Source organism: Rattus norvegicus, chromosome X (genome assembly GCF_036323735.1).
Source record: "Rattus norvegicus strain BN/NHsdMcwi chromosome X, GRCr8, whole genome shotgun sequence".
NCBI classification, from domain to species: Eukaryota; Metazoa; Chordata; class Mammalia; order Rodentia; family Muridae; genus Rattus; species Rattus norvegicus.
Window position 1 is genome coordinate 112,537,553 of NC_086039.1, and position 16,054 is coordinate 112,553,606.

The 16,054-nt window shown below is 39.4% G+C and overlaps 1 pseudogene; it reads right to left on the bottom strand.

Moving 5' to 3' along the window:
* Nucleotides 1–11,124: 11,124 nt before the first annotated feature.
* Hnrnpa1-ps28 (heterogeneous nuclear ribonucleoprotein A1, pseudogene 28) lies at nucleotides 11,125–12,154 on the bottom strand (annotated as a pseudogene).
* Between the last annotated feature and the right edge of the window lie 3,900 nt (nucleotides 12,155–16,054).

Consider the following 16,054-nt stretch of genomic DNA (forward strand, 5'->3'; position numbering starts at 1 on the left):
ATCTCAGGCTTCCTGCATGCGCGGCAACTGCTCTACCAACTGAGCTACATCTGTGGCCCCTGCCATCTCTTGTTATAGCTGCAGTGACTATTTACGGGGCTGGGGAAAGGCTTGCACAAAAGCAGACCCCACATTTGTAATTTATGTAGGTGAAAGGAATGGGCAGAGATGTGCTTGGATTATATAAACGACAATACAGAGTAACCAGTTTTCTGATGTTTGGTTGACTGTTCCTAGTCAATGGCCGTTCTTGATATATATCACTGTTTCCTCTTCCCTCCCTCATTCCAGAAAGGAGAACACCTCCTCTTCCACATGAATCATGTTCTTATGTAAAATGGTAGACGCTTTCAAGTGCGCAAACATTTATGTTCCATGATAAAAAGCTACAACATTAAAAAAGAAAGAAACACTGACTAGAGAAGCTTCCCCCACCACCCACAAAGAAGGATGGATTCGATAGAGGCTTACATGATTCTGAGAAAAAAAAAAGTCTCCGAAGAAGTGATTATTATAGACATCAGAATTAACTGTAAGGCCACCATTTTCCCTTCCAAAATCTGACCAGCAAACTTGAAGGAAAATCTTCCCAATCCCCACTTTGGGGATCGTTCTGGAAGACAAAGATTGGACATGCAGAATAGGAACAAATGCAGGTGAAGATATTTTGAAATATAACTTGAGTGATTTCTAACACTCTAATTCATTTTCTTTTTTTCTTTCTTTCTTTTTTTTTTTTTTTTTTGGTTCTTTTTTTTTCGGAGCTGGGGAGCGAACCCAGGGCCTTGCGCTTCCTAGGCAAGCGCTCTACCACTGAGCGAAATCTCCAACCCCCTAATTCATTTTCATTATCAGGTATTTTATCCACTAAATGATATAGAATATGGAGGAGAAAACATTACGCAGTTCAAAGACTTCAGTTACACAATGAAACTTTTTCTGGACTGGCACTGCAGCGCATTTGCCTAGCATGAAGGCCCTGCTTTCAGTCATGAGCACTGCATAGGTTGAGCGCTAGCACACATGGGGTCTCAACACTCCAGAGGTGGAGAAATAAGGGTCAGATCAAGCTCATCCTAAACTGCATAGAAGGTTTGAGTCTATCCCAGGATATAAGATATGTTGTCGCAAAACTATCAAGTGTTACAATGCGTAAAAAATAGAAATAAGAAATTCAAAACATCAGGGGTTGGGGATTTAGCTCAGCGGAAGAGCGCTTGCCTAGGGAGCGCAAGGCCCTGGGTTCGGTCCCCAGCTCTGGAAAAAAAGAAAAAGAAAAAAAAAGAAAAAGAAAAAAAAAAGAAATTCAAAACATCTGCAATCTGAATAAATCATTCATTCACTTATTTATTTACTACACACTCTACCTTGGAAAAGAGACTGGTATGTGTAAATGTTCTTACTTTATTTTATTGTCAGTTTAGAGAAGAGTACCATGGCAGTATCATTGACAATGGAATGAAGAAGAGAAACAGAAGATGTAAAGGGGCCAATAGAGACACTATCACTGTGACTTATGATAAAGAAAAGATCACCATTATTTGGCGGTGAATGGCATAAGTGGAGTAAGAAAGAACAAGGTTTGAACAAGGGTTTAATGGGCTTATGCACTTAGGTGGAAAATACAGGTCAAAGGGGAGAGTAATTCAATTTGGGGCATGTTTAGTTTGAAAACATTCAAAGCACTAAAATGCAGGCATTAAATAAGCAGTTGAAAAATGGGTCCAGAACTCAGAAAACAAGTGTATAAATAAATGTAACAAGTGTCATTGGTCTTAGTCACCCAGGAAAGATTTGTAGTGTATGCCAAAGAAAGAACGACAGTAATATAACATTGAATATGTGCCCCCACATGCTTATTCACCTTTGATTTTGGAATCTTAAGTCACATGTTTAGTAATTTAAGGGGAACTATGAGGTTAAAACGTTCTCAACCCGAGGAAGTTTGAAACTTGAGAGATAGAAGAGTGAGTCACAGCCAAGATGCCAAGCTAGGAGAACAGATGCAAACTGAAGTGCAAAGGTTAGGAACACAAGGTATAAGGAATGGCGCAGTAGGTAACGTATTCACCACACAAGCATGAGGACCAGAGCTTGGATCTGCAACGCACAGGTAAAAAGCTGGGCTGCTGGCATGGGCCTCTGATCCCAGCAGTAAGGAGGTGCTAACAGGGATAAACATGCAGACCACTTCCCCTTAAATTGCTGTGGGGTGCAAAGCTCCAATTGATACATCTACAAGACAATCCACCTAAGGCTCAGGGAATATTTTGAGAGAGGTGACTGAAAGACGTATGACCCAGAGAACCAGGAAGTCTCCTACAAGATCGTGTCTCCTAGATATGACAGGGAACGCTCAACAACATGGATGCTTAACAGTGACCTGAACAAGGACAATACTAAATGACATGCCAATGCAGATGGGGGAAATTTTCATGGAGCCTCACACCTAGATAAAGAGATGTAGGCAACTAATGACTTCTGAGAAATGGAGACTTAGTCTTCCCCAGGATGAGCCCTCTATTGGTTATCTGATATCCAAAGTATTGTCAAATGTCAACCATAAAATTATATATATATATATATGTATATATACACAATACTAATAGAACTCAGCAGGATATATATAAAGAAAAAGAGATCATGAATGTGAAAGGGAGCAACAGTGGCATGTGAACAGTTGAAGGGAAGAAAAGGAATGGGAAATGATATAATTATATTTTAACTTAAAATTAAATTATACTTTTGAAAATGAGAAAGAAGTGTGAATAGAGGGACTCTTTGAAAAAGGTGGAACAGAATTATGGGACCAAATGACTGCATGAAATTTACAAAGGGATGGAACAAGAAAGTATCATCCTGAGTGAGGTAACCCAGACACAAAAGAATATACATGGTACGCACTCACTGATAAGTGGATATTACTCAAAAGCTCAGAATGCCCACAATACAACCCACAAACCATATGGTTAAGCTTAAGAAGAAAGAAGGCCAAACTGTGGATGCTTCAATGCTACTTAGAAGTGGGAACAAAATAATCACAGGAGATAGGGGGAGGGAGGGATCTGGTAGGGAGAGAAGAGGGGGAGGAAATAAAGGTGAGCAGGATCAGGTATTAGAAGGGACCGGAGAGAAGTCCAGAAGGTCAAATTGAATATGTAGCAGTGGGGGATGAGAAACTGGAGGTAACCACTAGAAAGACCCAGATGCTAGAGAAGCAGGAGGCTCCCTAGGACCCAATGGGAATGAGTTTAGCTGATAAACTCTACAAAGGAGAGAGAACCTGTAGAGACCACTTCCAGTAGATAGGTACGGCCCCCCGTTGAGGGATGGGGCCTCCCACCCATCTCAAAAATATTAATCCAGAATTCCTCCTGTCTAAAGGAAATGCATGGATAAAGAGTAGAGCAGAGACTGAAGGAAAGGTCATCCAGAGACTGCCCCACCTGGGGATCCATCCCGTCTGCAGACACCAAACCCTGACACTATTGTAGATGCCAAGAAGCAGTTGCTGACAGAAGACTGGTACAGCTGTTCCCTAAGAGGTTCTACCTGTGCCTGACCAATACAGATGCAGATACTTATAGCCAACCATTGGACTGAGCCCAGGAACCCCAATGGAAGAGCTAGGGGAAACTCTGAAGGAGCTGAAGGAGATTGCAACCCCATAAAAAGAATAATATCAACTAATCAGACCACCCAGATCTCCCAGAGACTAAACCACCTACCAAAGTGTATACATAGAGGGCTCCAGGGCTCCAGACACATGTGTAACTGATGGCCTTCTCTGACATCAGTGGGAGGGGAGGCCCTTGGTCCTGTAGAGGTTTGATTCCCCAGTGTAGGGGGATGCTAGAGCGGCAAGGTGGGAGTGAATGAGTGGCAGAGGCGCATCCTCACAGAAGCAAAGGGGAGAGAAGAGAGGAGAGATGGGATGGGGGATTGTGAAGGGATAACAGGGAAGGGGGATATCATTTGAAATGTACATGAATAAAATGATTAATAAAAAAAATCAAGGGACTTGTGCAGTAAAAAGATATCACACTTCAGATAGTAGAGGTTGGTTTGAGAAAACAAAACCCATAAGTTAGACCATAAAACGGCAAAATGTAAGAAGATATGGAGCAAGAAAACAAATATAGTAAAAGTAAGAACTCTGATCCAAAAGCAAATAAAAGAAACATAAAACCTGACTTTACACCCAACCTTGGATTCTAAACCTCATTAGATGCCTGGGCAAAGGCTAATGTCATACCATCTCAGGCCACCAAAACATCCATATTGAAGCTGTAGACACAGACTATGTAGTTTGAAAGACAGAACACCAATCAAACCATCTAATTTGAAGAGAAATGATTTAGGTTCATTGTGTTTCCAGTAACATGAATTGTCAGCCATACAAGGCAGGATTGCAAAGTAGAATTTTCACCAGAGATTTGTTACCATTTTTATCAGAGATAGAGATGATAAGACTGTAACTACTGGGACTAGAGATTATGCTATAATCTCAGGTTTTCTGTAAGCGTATTGTGCTCAGTGATCAAGAGAGTAGAGTACCCTTACAGAAAACCTGAGTTCAGTTTCAAAACCCACCTTAGATGGCTCACGAGCTCCTGCAATACCAGCTCCAGGAATCCTACAGCCTCTCGTTGCTTCAAGCAACAAACCCACACAAGTAGAACTTCAAAAAGAACACTCTTTGGTATAGTAACTCATATATTTTGTCCCACACTCTATGCCTAATATCTTACCTGGATTTATTTTTTTGATTTAAAAAAAGACTGCATCCTAGTCGTTACTATCACCCCATTTTATCTTTGAGATATTGGGGTTTCTAAATCTTAAACAACAAGCCCCAGATCACAAAGCAAATAAGTGACACTGAGCAAACAATGGCTGCCGTTATGGTGCACTGCCTAGTATATGAAGCAGGAGTTACTCATATTTTGGCGAAGAGGCTAAATCAAGGACTGGAGAGATGGTTCAGTGGTTAAGACCACTGGCTGTTGGCCCATAAACCGGGAAAGGGAATAACACTCGAAATGTAAATAAGAAATACTCAAGTTAAGAGAGAGAGAGAGAGAGAGAGAGAGAGAGAGAGAGAGAGAGAGAGAGAGAGAGAGAAAGGGGAAGGAAGACCGCTGGCTGATCACCCAGAGGTCCTGAGTTCAATTCCCAGTAAACACATGGTGGCTCACAACCATCTGTAATGAGATCTGATGCCCTCTCTTTCTGATATTCTCTTCTGTCATACATTCAAATAGGTGCTCATACAAATAAATAAATAAATAAATAAATAAATAAATAAATAAATAAATAAATAAATAAATGTAAATCAAATGATTCATAGAACTTCTCAGATTCTGTCTCTATTTATGAACATATGTATCTCTATAATTATAGTATATACCTATATCTTGACACTTAAAACACACACATCACACATACAATATATAACAAATATATTGCTTATATTATATATGAACAATTATCTGTATTTATGTCTATATGTATACATTAAATATATAAATTTGTGGAGAGAGAATATGCTATACAAAGGAACTCTCACCCCAGGAAAAGGCAAGTAAAATGTAGCCCCTTTGGGATAGAGGTATAGCTCACATAGATGGATTTCAGTATTGTATTTTCATATATACTTTATTTTTGTTAATCTTCCCTCACTGCTCTCCACAATTCCCTTCTGTATCCTGTTGGTCCCTTTCCCATGACTAGCCTCCCTTCTGCTCTCATAACACATATATTTAACTTCTTTATTTTCTCTTTCTCTCTCCCAATCCTCTCTTAAGTACTCTGATTCCCTTCTCACAAACCCCTTTCAAGTTTTATGCTCTATACCGATATATATATATATATATATATATGTGATATATATGTAAAAATTAAATTACTGGGCCTGCCTGCATATGAAGGAGAACGTGGTATTTGTCTTTCTGAATCTTGGAGAAGTAGCTTAAGATAATAATGTCTAGTCATGGCACTTTAATTGCAAAATGACATTTTTATAAAGGTAGATGAAATCTTTGTACATGAAACAAAACACTTAAGCTTATCAAAAAATACAAAGAACTATTATGAAAACAAAGGAATTTTCTCTAAGTCCATTAATACACCTTGGCATGTTAGAATATTTTCTCCTATTTGCTTCAGTTTGTTTAAGGAAATAAACATTACAGTCCTGTGCACCTCCCTGTGAGCCTAGTCCTCTGCTCTAGAGTTAAGTACTGAGAATTAAGACAGCTGCCTCCATTCTCAGGTTAGATACCGATGCTGAAATTTATTCCCCTTGGGCCCCAATATACCTTCCATACGCATTAAAAGAAGACTCTAGTCCAGAAAAATTGTTTGATTTTTTTCATTATAGGATTTCCCCCAAAGACTCATCATTTCCTTGAAAGTGTCAATGAGTCATTCAGATATATGCCCCAAAATGCTCTGACTTTGCTCTCATATATGAGGCCTAGACTTATGTGTATATGTAAATGTGTATATAAATATGTATGTAATGTATATACTATTTATTTATATACACATGTATATATGTATGGATGTAAATGGATGTGTGTTTACAGGTCGTTTTTAAAAGGTGGGGTCATGAGTGTGAAGAAGGAGAGTTTAAGAGGGATAGTAGCATAGGGAGTTTAATAGATGTAATAAGAAAAGGAAACCAGGGTTGGGGATTTAGCTCAGTGATAGAGCACTTGCCTAGCAAGTGCAAGGCCCTGGGTTTGGTCCTCAGCTCCAGGAAAAAATAAAAGAAAGAAAGAAAAGGAAACCAAGCTGTACTTTTCTGTTGGTATGATAAAACACTATGCCCAAAAGTGTTTGATTTGGGTTGGGTTTTTTTCTTTAACTTTGGGGGTTTGTTTGTTTGGGTGACTTTTGTTTTTGTTTTGTTTGTTTTCAGTTTACAATTGTAGTCCACCATGAAGGGAAGCCAGGATAGGAGTTCGAAGCAACAACCAGGTAGCAAGAGTTGAAATAGAGGATGTGGAGAAATGCTGCTTTCTGGATTTCTCAGTCTGTCTTCTTCTATGACCCAATACCATTTTCCCAAGAATGGCATGCACTATCCATAGGGGTGTGATCCTTCCATACCAATCCTTAATCAAGAAAATGCCTCACAGATTGTCCACTGGTCAAAGTGATGGAAGCACTTTTTTTTTCAATTAAAGTCCCTTTTCCCAGATGACCCTAGCTTGTGTCAAGCTGACAAAAACTAAGCAGCACATAAGGACTGACTGAAGTAAGGCTGAAAGAGGGTAGAAGATAAAGAGGATGAGAACCAATAAGATAATGACTGTCTTACTTAGGGTCTCTATTGCTGTGATGAACACAGTGAACAAAAAGCAAATTGGAGAGGAAAGGGTTTATTTGACTTACACTTGCATATCACTGTTCATTATTGAAGGAAATCAGGACAGGAATTCAATCAGGGCAGAAACCTGTTGGCAAGAGCTGATGCAGAGGCCATGGAGGAGTGTTGCTTACTTGCTTGCTCCTCATGGCTTGCTCGTTCTGCTTTCTTATAGAACTCGGGACCACCAGCCCATGGATAATACTACCCACAATAGACTGTGTCCTCCTCCACAATCACTAACTAAAAGAATACCTTGAAGCTGGATTTCATGAAGGCATTTCCTCAGTTGAGGGTCCTTCCTCTCTGATGACTCTAGCTTGTGTCAAGTTGACACACAAAACCCACTAGTACAATGTCAAATATAAAGATTCATGACAAAGTAAAACTAAAATTTCTTTCTTGTTCCTGCTAATTGGAAGCTGTTGTTGTACCATAATTTATACAAAACCCTAATTAAGTTTCCACATTGAGAAATCTGTGTAGTTATGGTTGTTGTTTCATTGCTTGTTTGCTGCCATTCTGGGGGTCAAGTCTTTCATGACAATAAGTGTATACTCTTAACACTGTGCTTGATCCCCACTTAAAGGTGCCCTTTTGACCTGAGTTTCAATTCCCAATGAATTCTGGCCCTGTCTTTCTCTCTCTGAAATTCTACCAACACTTTAGGGAATTAATGTTCTCTGTTACCAGAGAGAGAAAAACAAAACAAACAATGTCAACAGGTTTTGTTGATGATATCACTGTTCTCAGGTTGGTGTTTCTCATAACAAACTGCAATGTGATTAGTTTCTTTATACATTATGCATTAAATACATGCAATGCATATTTTAAGTAATATAAATGTATCATAATATACAAATCTCCAGCAACTTGTTATGATAATGACTGCTTATTAAATTTGAGATTGTCACCATTAATCTCTCACTGTTGTACATCACTGAATAAATATACCACAATTGTTTTATCCATTTTCTTGGACGAATAGTTATCACATTAATAGAGCTGCATGAGGTTTCAATTAGTCGGACTTTGTCAGCTATTCAGTTTCTCACTTGTTTATGTAAACAGGTTCTGTCACTTGGGCATTCATATTACAAATGGATTGTCAGTTGAACTTTGTGGAGATTTGAATGAAAATGGCCCCCCACAGGCTCATCAGAAGTGACACCATTAGGAGGTGTGGCCTTGTTGGAGTAGGTGTGGCCTTGTTGGAAAAAGTGTGTCACTGAGAGTGGGCTTTGTGGTTTCAAATTCTCAAACCAGTGACTCACTCTCTCTCCCTGCTGTTTGTATCCAGATGTAATGCTTTCTGCTCCTTCTCCAGCACCATGTCTGCCTGCATGCTGCCTTGCTTCCTGCCATGACAATAATGGACTAAACCTCTGAAACTGTAAGTCAGCCTCAATTAAATGCAACAAGAAGCTGTTGGATTCCCTGGAGCTGGAGTGACAGGAGATTGTGAGCCATTACTCTAGTCCCAGTAGTTAGTCACGTTGTCACTATCTCTAATGAAAATGGTAACAAATCTCTGTTTAGTATTTTACTTCGCAATCCTGCCCTGCATGACTGAAAATCCATGTTACTGGAAACAAGATGAACCCAAATCATTTCCTTTTAAATTCAGTATTTTGTTTGTCCTATCTTTGGAAACTGTGTGGTCCATGATTTTGATTTGTTATCTCTGGTTTTTCTTTGTGCTTTTTTTCTCCCTTCGTGCACTATTTGCAGTTGCTTGGAATTTTCATCTGATTTCTACTGTATTCATTGAAAAATTAGATATTCGATTACTACTATCTGTGTGAATATTTTTAAATGTTCAGGTATGTATGATTCTCAGTGTAAAGGACAAAGGACTTTCAGGTGTCTCATCTCCTCTTTGATTGTTTTTTTGAGGCATTGTTACATGAAGCTGAGGTTGACCTTGGATTTATCCTATTTCTCATGTCTCAAGATTACAGGTATGTGCAATCATGCCTCATTTATGTGCTACTAGGGATAAAACAGAGGGCTTCATGTATGTTAGCGAAGCACTCTACCAACTGAGTCATACCCCCAGCCTTAAGGTGTACATAAGGCTGGCCTTGAACATGTGATTTTCCTACCTTGTTCTCTTCAGCACTTGACAACCAATGTGTACCATAACAACCATCTGGTCTTGTCTTTGGTTTTTAACTTGTTTGTTTGTTTCGTCCTTCTGTTTAGTTTTGGGGTTTGAGTTTATAATATAAATGTATTTTCCCCTTCCCTTGCCTCCCTCCTATAAACCCCTCTTTGCTTTGCTTTCAAATTCATGGCCTCTTTTATGTCGTGTGTGTGTGTGTGTGTGTGTGTGTGTGTGTGTGTGTGTGTGTAATTCCTAAATATAATCTGCTCAGTCTGTATAATGTTACTCATATGTAGGTTTTCAAGGCTAACTATTCGGTATTGAATAACCAATTGGTGTGTTCTTCCCTTGGGAAGAGTATATTTCCAGTTTTTACATGGAAAAAAATCATTGAATTGATTTTTTTCTCCCATTTTCCATATTACTCTTGTTGAGCATATTTTCATTTTTAATTTCTTTGTTTTAAAATTCATATTATTATCATCTATCACACATGTGCAAAGGTTAGAGGATTATTTTGGAGAGTTAGTTCTCTACTTCTGTTGTTGGCTTTGAGGATTGAACTGAGGCTTTTAGGCTTGCAAGACAAAAGATACCTACTAAGCCATTCTACCAATCCTATTTTCATTTTTTTATTTAATTTCTATTTTTTCTGAAATGATGCAGGAATGCATGCTGAAAATATACTCATGCTGACTCCAAAAGAACCCTTAGAGAAAGGGAATCTGTTTTATGATTACATTTATACAGAGAAATATATATATTTTTGAAAACTCTCATTTCTAACTACATGTGCTTATGGAGGACTTGTTAAATTTGACTAGTTCAGTTGAAATGCATATGGGCTTTGAAAGATATAATGTGAACAAAGAATCTAAACTAGCTCATTCATAATTTGCATAACTATTACATGTTAAAACTATACTATTTTTATATATTAGTTAATATAAAATATATTAAGTGAATTAATATAAACTATTTTTATAAAATAGATAATAAATATGTAGGTGTCACATGTGGCTTTGTTGAAGGGAGTCACAAAGATTTTTATGTGTTTTTTAAACATGTCTGCCATAAAATGATTTAAACAGCCAAGTATGCTAGTACATACCTCTTTTTCTTTTTTTCCAAGAGAATTAAATCATTTATTGAATACATATGACAATGGATGATACAATCTTCATTCCCATATATTATTTTATCTGATACTGTAATTCAATTTTGATACTGTATAGTGTGTGCCAACAACCATTTTATAACCCAATTGTGATCTTGCTTGGATGACCATTTCAATGGTGAAACTCATTAAGTTACAACAGTAACTGTCAGTGTAGCAACACCAAAGCTTTTAAAGACAATGACTTCTCTACCCAAGCAACCATAAATAAATTCCAAATGGAATTTGGCACCACCCTGAAGGAATTCTAATTCCACACTGTTGGGGAAGTTTACCAAGATGACTTCAGAGTAGACTAACTTTACACAGCACATTTTTTTTAGAAGACACATTTGTTCAGTGTCATGATCAGACTTTTACATTCAACAATCAACAGCATGGGTGAAAAAGGTCTACAGTAAAACCCTTCATTGGAATGCTTTACACTTTGCACAGAAGAAAAACTAAAATAACCTGTTATACAATTAGTCACAGATACAGTCCTGGAGTTTTTGCCCACACACATGAGTACTGTCTAAAACACGTCTTCTTTGTAGCAGCTAGGCCCTGACACCACTGTGCTTGGCTGAGTTCACAAATCTGTTGTGACATGTATCTTCCCTGTCACTTCTCTGCCTCTCCTCTCCTGCTAAGCTTTGTTTCCTGGCTGTAATTAGAACCTCCTGCCACTGCCATAGCTACTGCTGCTGCTGGAACCTCCATGGCCACCTTGGTTTCGTGGTTTAGCAAAGTACTGGCCTCCACCACCATAAGGGCCAGAGCTCCTGCCTCCAAAGTTTCCTCCTTTCATCGGTCCAAAAGTTGATTACTGGTTGTTGTAATTGCCAAAATCATTGTATCTTCCACCACCTCCAAAATTGCTTCCATCATTGCCAAATCCATTATAGCCATCCCCACTGCCACCATATCCACCACCACCATGACTGACACCAAAGCCACCATGACCACTGACATCCCTTCCTCAACCAAAATTGTCATTGCCACCAAAACCACCTCCACGACTACCACCAAAGTTTCAGGAACCACTTCGACCTCTCTGACTGGACGAAGCACTAGCCATCTCTTGTTTCAACAGAGCCTTTCTTACTTCACAGTTGTGGCCATTCACAGTATGGTATTTCTGAATAACAATATTATCCACAGAGTCCTGGTCGTCAAAGGTGACAAAAGCAAAGCCCCTCTTTTTTCCACTGCCTATGTCAGTCATAATTTCAATCACTTCAATTTTCCCATACTGCTCAAAATAAACTCGTAGGTGATGTTCTTCAGTGTCTTCTTTACTACCGCCAACAAAGATCTTCTTCACAGTTAAGTGGGCACCTGGTCTGTGAGAATCTTCTCTTGACACAGCTACCTTAGGTTCCACAACTCTTCCATCCACCTTGTGTGGTCTTGCATTCATGGCAGCATCCACTTCCTCCACAGTGGCATATGCAATAAGCCCAAAGCCTCTGGATCTCTTGGAGTTTGGATCTCTCATTAGCACACAGTCGGTGAGTGTTTCCCATTGCTCAAAATGACTCCTCAGACTCTTGTCAGTTGTTTCGAAGCTCAGCCCTCCAATGAAGAGCTTCCACAGCTATTCTGGCTCCTTGGGAGACTTAATTTAGACATGAGAGCAGAAGGATGAGAGTCTTCAGCGATGCTTCCTCAGCAGTGTCAAAGAGCAGAAAGGCATACCTCTTTTTCTAGCTCTCCGGAAATGGAGCTAGAATCATGAGTTTAAGATCCCCCTCGACTATATTGGGAATTTGAAGAAACTTTGGTGAATCTCAAAATGATGATTCTAAGGATAATAAACCAAATCAAATAAAACATATCACCAAGATTCCACTTATACAGGAAATAAATCTATAGGGAAAGGAAGCAGATCATTGTTTACTTGCTGGGAGGTTGTGATATTAATCTTAATTACCAACTTCAGTGGGTTTAAAATTACCTAGGAAACACATCTCTGGGTATGTCTCTGAAGGTATTTCCAGAAACATTTAACTGAGGAGGAAATTCCATCACTAGATGAGAACAGCTTCATCCCATGGGCTGGGACCTCACAGTGAATAAGGAGAAAATGAAAAAATAAATCAAGTTCTAACATCCATCTCTTTCTTCCCTAACTGAGGGTACAATATGACTCTGCTTCATGTTTTCTCCTGCCACTATGGACTTCCCACCTTCAAACCGTGAGCTATAACATCAATCCTTCTTGTCTTAAGTGGCTTTAGACAGACAGATACTTTGTCACAGCAACAATAAAAATATCAAACCCATGGAGACAATTACTTCTTTGGGTGGTAGATATAGTTACTATCCTGATTATAAGGTCTATGTTTATTACAGTTAAAACAAACATGAAGGTTAAAAAGAATTAGCATTAAAAGTATAAGGTTGGAAACACTAAAGAACGTAAGAAGAATTTTTTTCACCTGAGCAGGAGATAGCTGACTGAAAGAAAAAGGACAGGGCTCTAGGAAGAGTAACAAACTTGTTAACTTCATGCTCCAGGCTGCTCTCCCAAAGTCCCACTAAGGAATCCATTTAAGCTTTCGTTGACCTTGCTCTTAGTAAACATCTCAGTCTTATGAGAGTAATTATATTTTTTCTTTTCTTTGAGTTGGGGTGGAGTCTTCAAGACAGGGTTTCTCTGTATAGCCCTGGCTGTCCTGGAACTCACTCTGTAGACCAGGCTAACCTTGAATTCATCCAGATCTGCCTGCCTCTGTCTCCCAGGTGCTGGGATTAAAGGCATGTACCATCACCGCCCGGCTGAGAATTGTCAACACTTTCATATATATTCCTGCATATAATTGTAACAGACTAAGTAGTGTGTAAGGATAACCTCTAAAAAAGCCTCTGCCTCTTTCAGGTTGGAGAACACCACAGAGCACCCCAGTCATAGACAGGTAGACAAGTAGTGGTTGACAAAGATATTTAAGTCTAGATGCAAGAGACAGCCATGCCACTGCCACTAGTTTAGCCTACCCTCCACTCTAAATGTTGTAATTTGAGTTTTCTTCTTTACCTGTAAAAATTAACCTTGACTGCTTGATTGCTTGCTTGCTCTAACCTGTGCCCTGGTGTGACTCCTCCTTCTAGACTACAGTAACTGAGACTGTTGTCAATGGCATCAGGAGTGTTAGAGCAGGTGACATCTCACCTCATTGACAAGAGTTTTAGGAAAATGCACATACAAGCACAACTTGCCGAAGTGTAGTTGAAATACATGGCAATTCTAAATTAGAACATTTTTCTCAGGTATCTGGTGATACTTAACAATATCCAATTTTAGGAAGGAGGGAAGACTCCATCGATATGAATGCAGAGTATTAGATGTCACTGTAGGAAGTTCAGACATCAATCCAAAATCTTCAGTCCAATACATACAGCTTCCCCAACACCGTCATCTAGTCTTAATTTGCAAGCCTGACCCCTTTCTCTTCCATAGTACCCTTCCTACTGCTTGAAAAGTCCCTTCTAATTCTGTATTATATCTGTATATCTCCATTTCCCTTCAAGGAAAAAAAAGGAAAAGAAAAGCAACAGTCAAGGCCAGCCTTTGCTACATTGGGAATTTGAGGTCAGCCTAGGCTACATGAGACCCTGTCTCAAAAAAAAAAAATAAAAAATAAAAATTAAAACCAGATTGTTTCATCTCATTATCCAGGCCCACTACTTTTCCTTATCCTTCCTCTTAGAAACTAATTTCTGTTTCTCCCTCAGGATCCTTGCATTATTCCCTGCATTACAATCCTTTCCTTGGCATGTACGTGAGATGCTTGGGCAAAGAGATTCATTTCTGATCCACATTCACTAACATGAAACCTGGCACATAAATAAATAGTAATGTTTGATGTCTAACTGCATGACAAAATATCAAACTCTGGGGCTAATAGTGATGATTTAGAGGTTAGGACCTCTGTGTGCTCTTCTAGAGGTTTGATTCCCAGCACACACTTGGCAGCTTAGAAACGTCCAGAACGCCAGTTCCAAGGAATCCAGCACCAACACCAGCACCAGCACCAGCACCAGCACCCTCTTCTGGCCTCTGAATGCATTGCAGGCATGTGACGCACAGACTTATACACAGGCAAAACATTCATACACCATACATAGCCATTCATACACACAAAAATTAATATAGCTTTTTTCCTTTTTATTAGATATCTTTTATTTACATTTTAAATGTTATTCCCTTTCCCAGTTTCCCGTCCAAAGCCTTCTATCTCATCCTCCCTCCACCTGCTTCTATGAAGGTGCTCCCCCATCCACCCACTCCCTCCCTGCCTCCTTGCCCTGGCATTCCCCTATACTGGGGCATCGAGCCCTCCTAGGACCCATTGATGCCCAACAAGGCCATCCTCTGACACATATGAGGCTGGAGCCATAGGTCCATTCCTATGAACTCTTGGTATGGTGGTTTAGTACCTGGGAGCTCTGGGGGGTCAGATTGGTTGATATTGTTGTTCTTCCTATAGGGTTGAAAACTCGTTCAGCTCCTTCGGTCTTTTCTCTAACTCCTCCATTTGGGTCCCCATGCTCAATCCAATAGTTGGCTGCATGCATCCGCCTCTGTATTTGTCAGGCTCTGGCAGAGTCTCTCAGGAGACAGCTATATCAGGGTCCTGTCAGCATGCACTTCTTGGCATCCACAAACGGTAACAATCACAAAACAAAACACATGGTATGCACTCCCTGATCAGTGGATATTAGCCCAAAAGCTCGGAATACCCAAGATACAACTTACAGACCACATGAAGCTCAAGAAGGAAAAGACCAAAATGTGGATGTTTCAGACCTTCTTAGAAGGGAGAACAAGATACCGGAGGAAATACAGAGACAAAGTGTGGAGCAGAGACTGAAGGAAAGGCCATCCAGAGACTGCCCCACCTGGGGATCCATCCCATATACAGTCACCAAACCCAGACACCAATATAGCTTTTAAAATGGTGTTTTAAATATCAAATTCTTCCTCCTCTATTCTATTTCCACTAACAGTATGGCTCAATTTGCTCAGGGGCACACCTGAAATCTATGCTTTAGCCCAGCTACTCTATTCTACAATGATGCCATTAATTTTGGTTATCTCTACTTACTGCAAGACAGATATAGTAGACATTTAAATTGACATTACTTAGAACAATGTATTCTGGTTTCCTAATAAATTATTTCTTTCAGTACACAAGTTTTTCATGGATGTAATTTAAATGTGATACTATCACTGAGTTTTTGTTGTTGTTGTTGTTGTTATTGTTGTTGTTGCTGCTGTTGCTGCTATTATTGTTGTTGTTTTGATGTAACCCAGGAGATTGAACCCAGAGGTGTCTGCACTCTAGTCATGCCCTCCACCACTAAGACACAGTGTGATTAGTCATTTCAGGTTGGCCTCTAACTCAAAAAT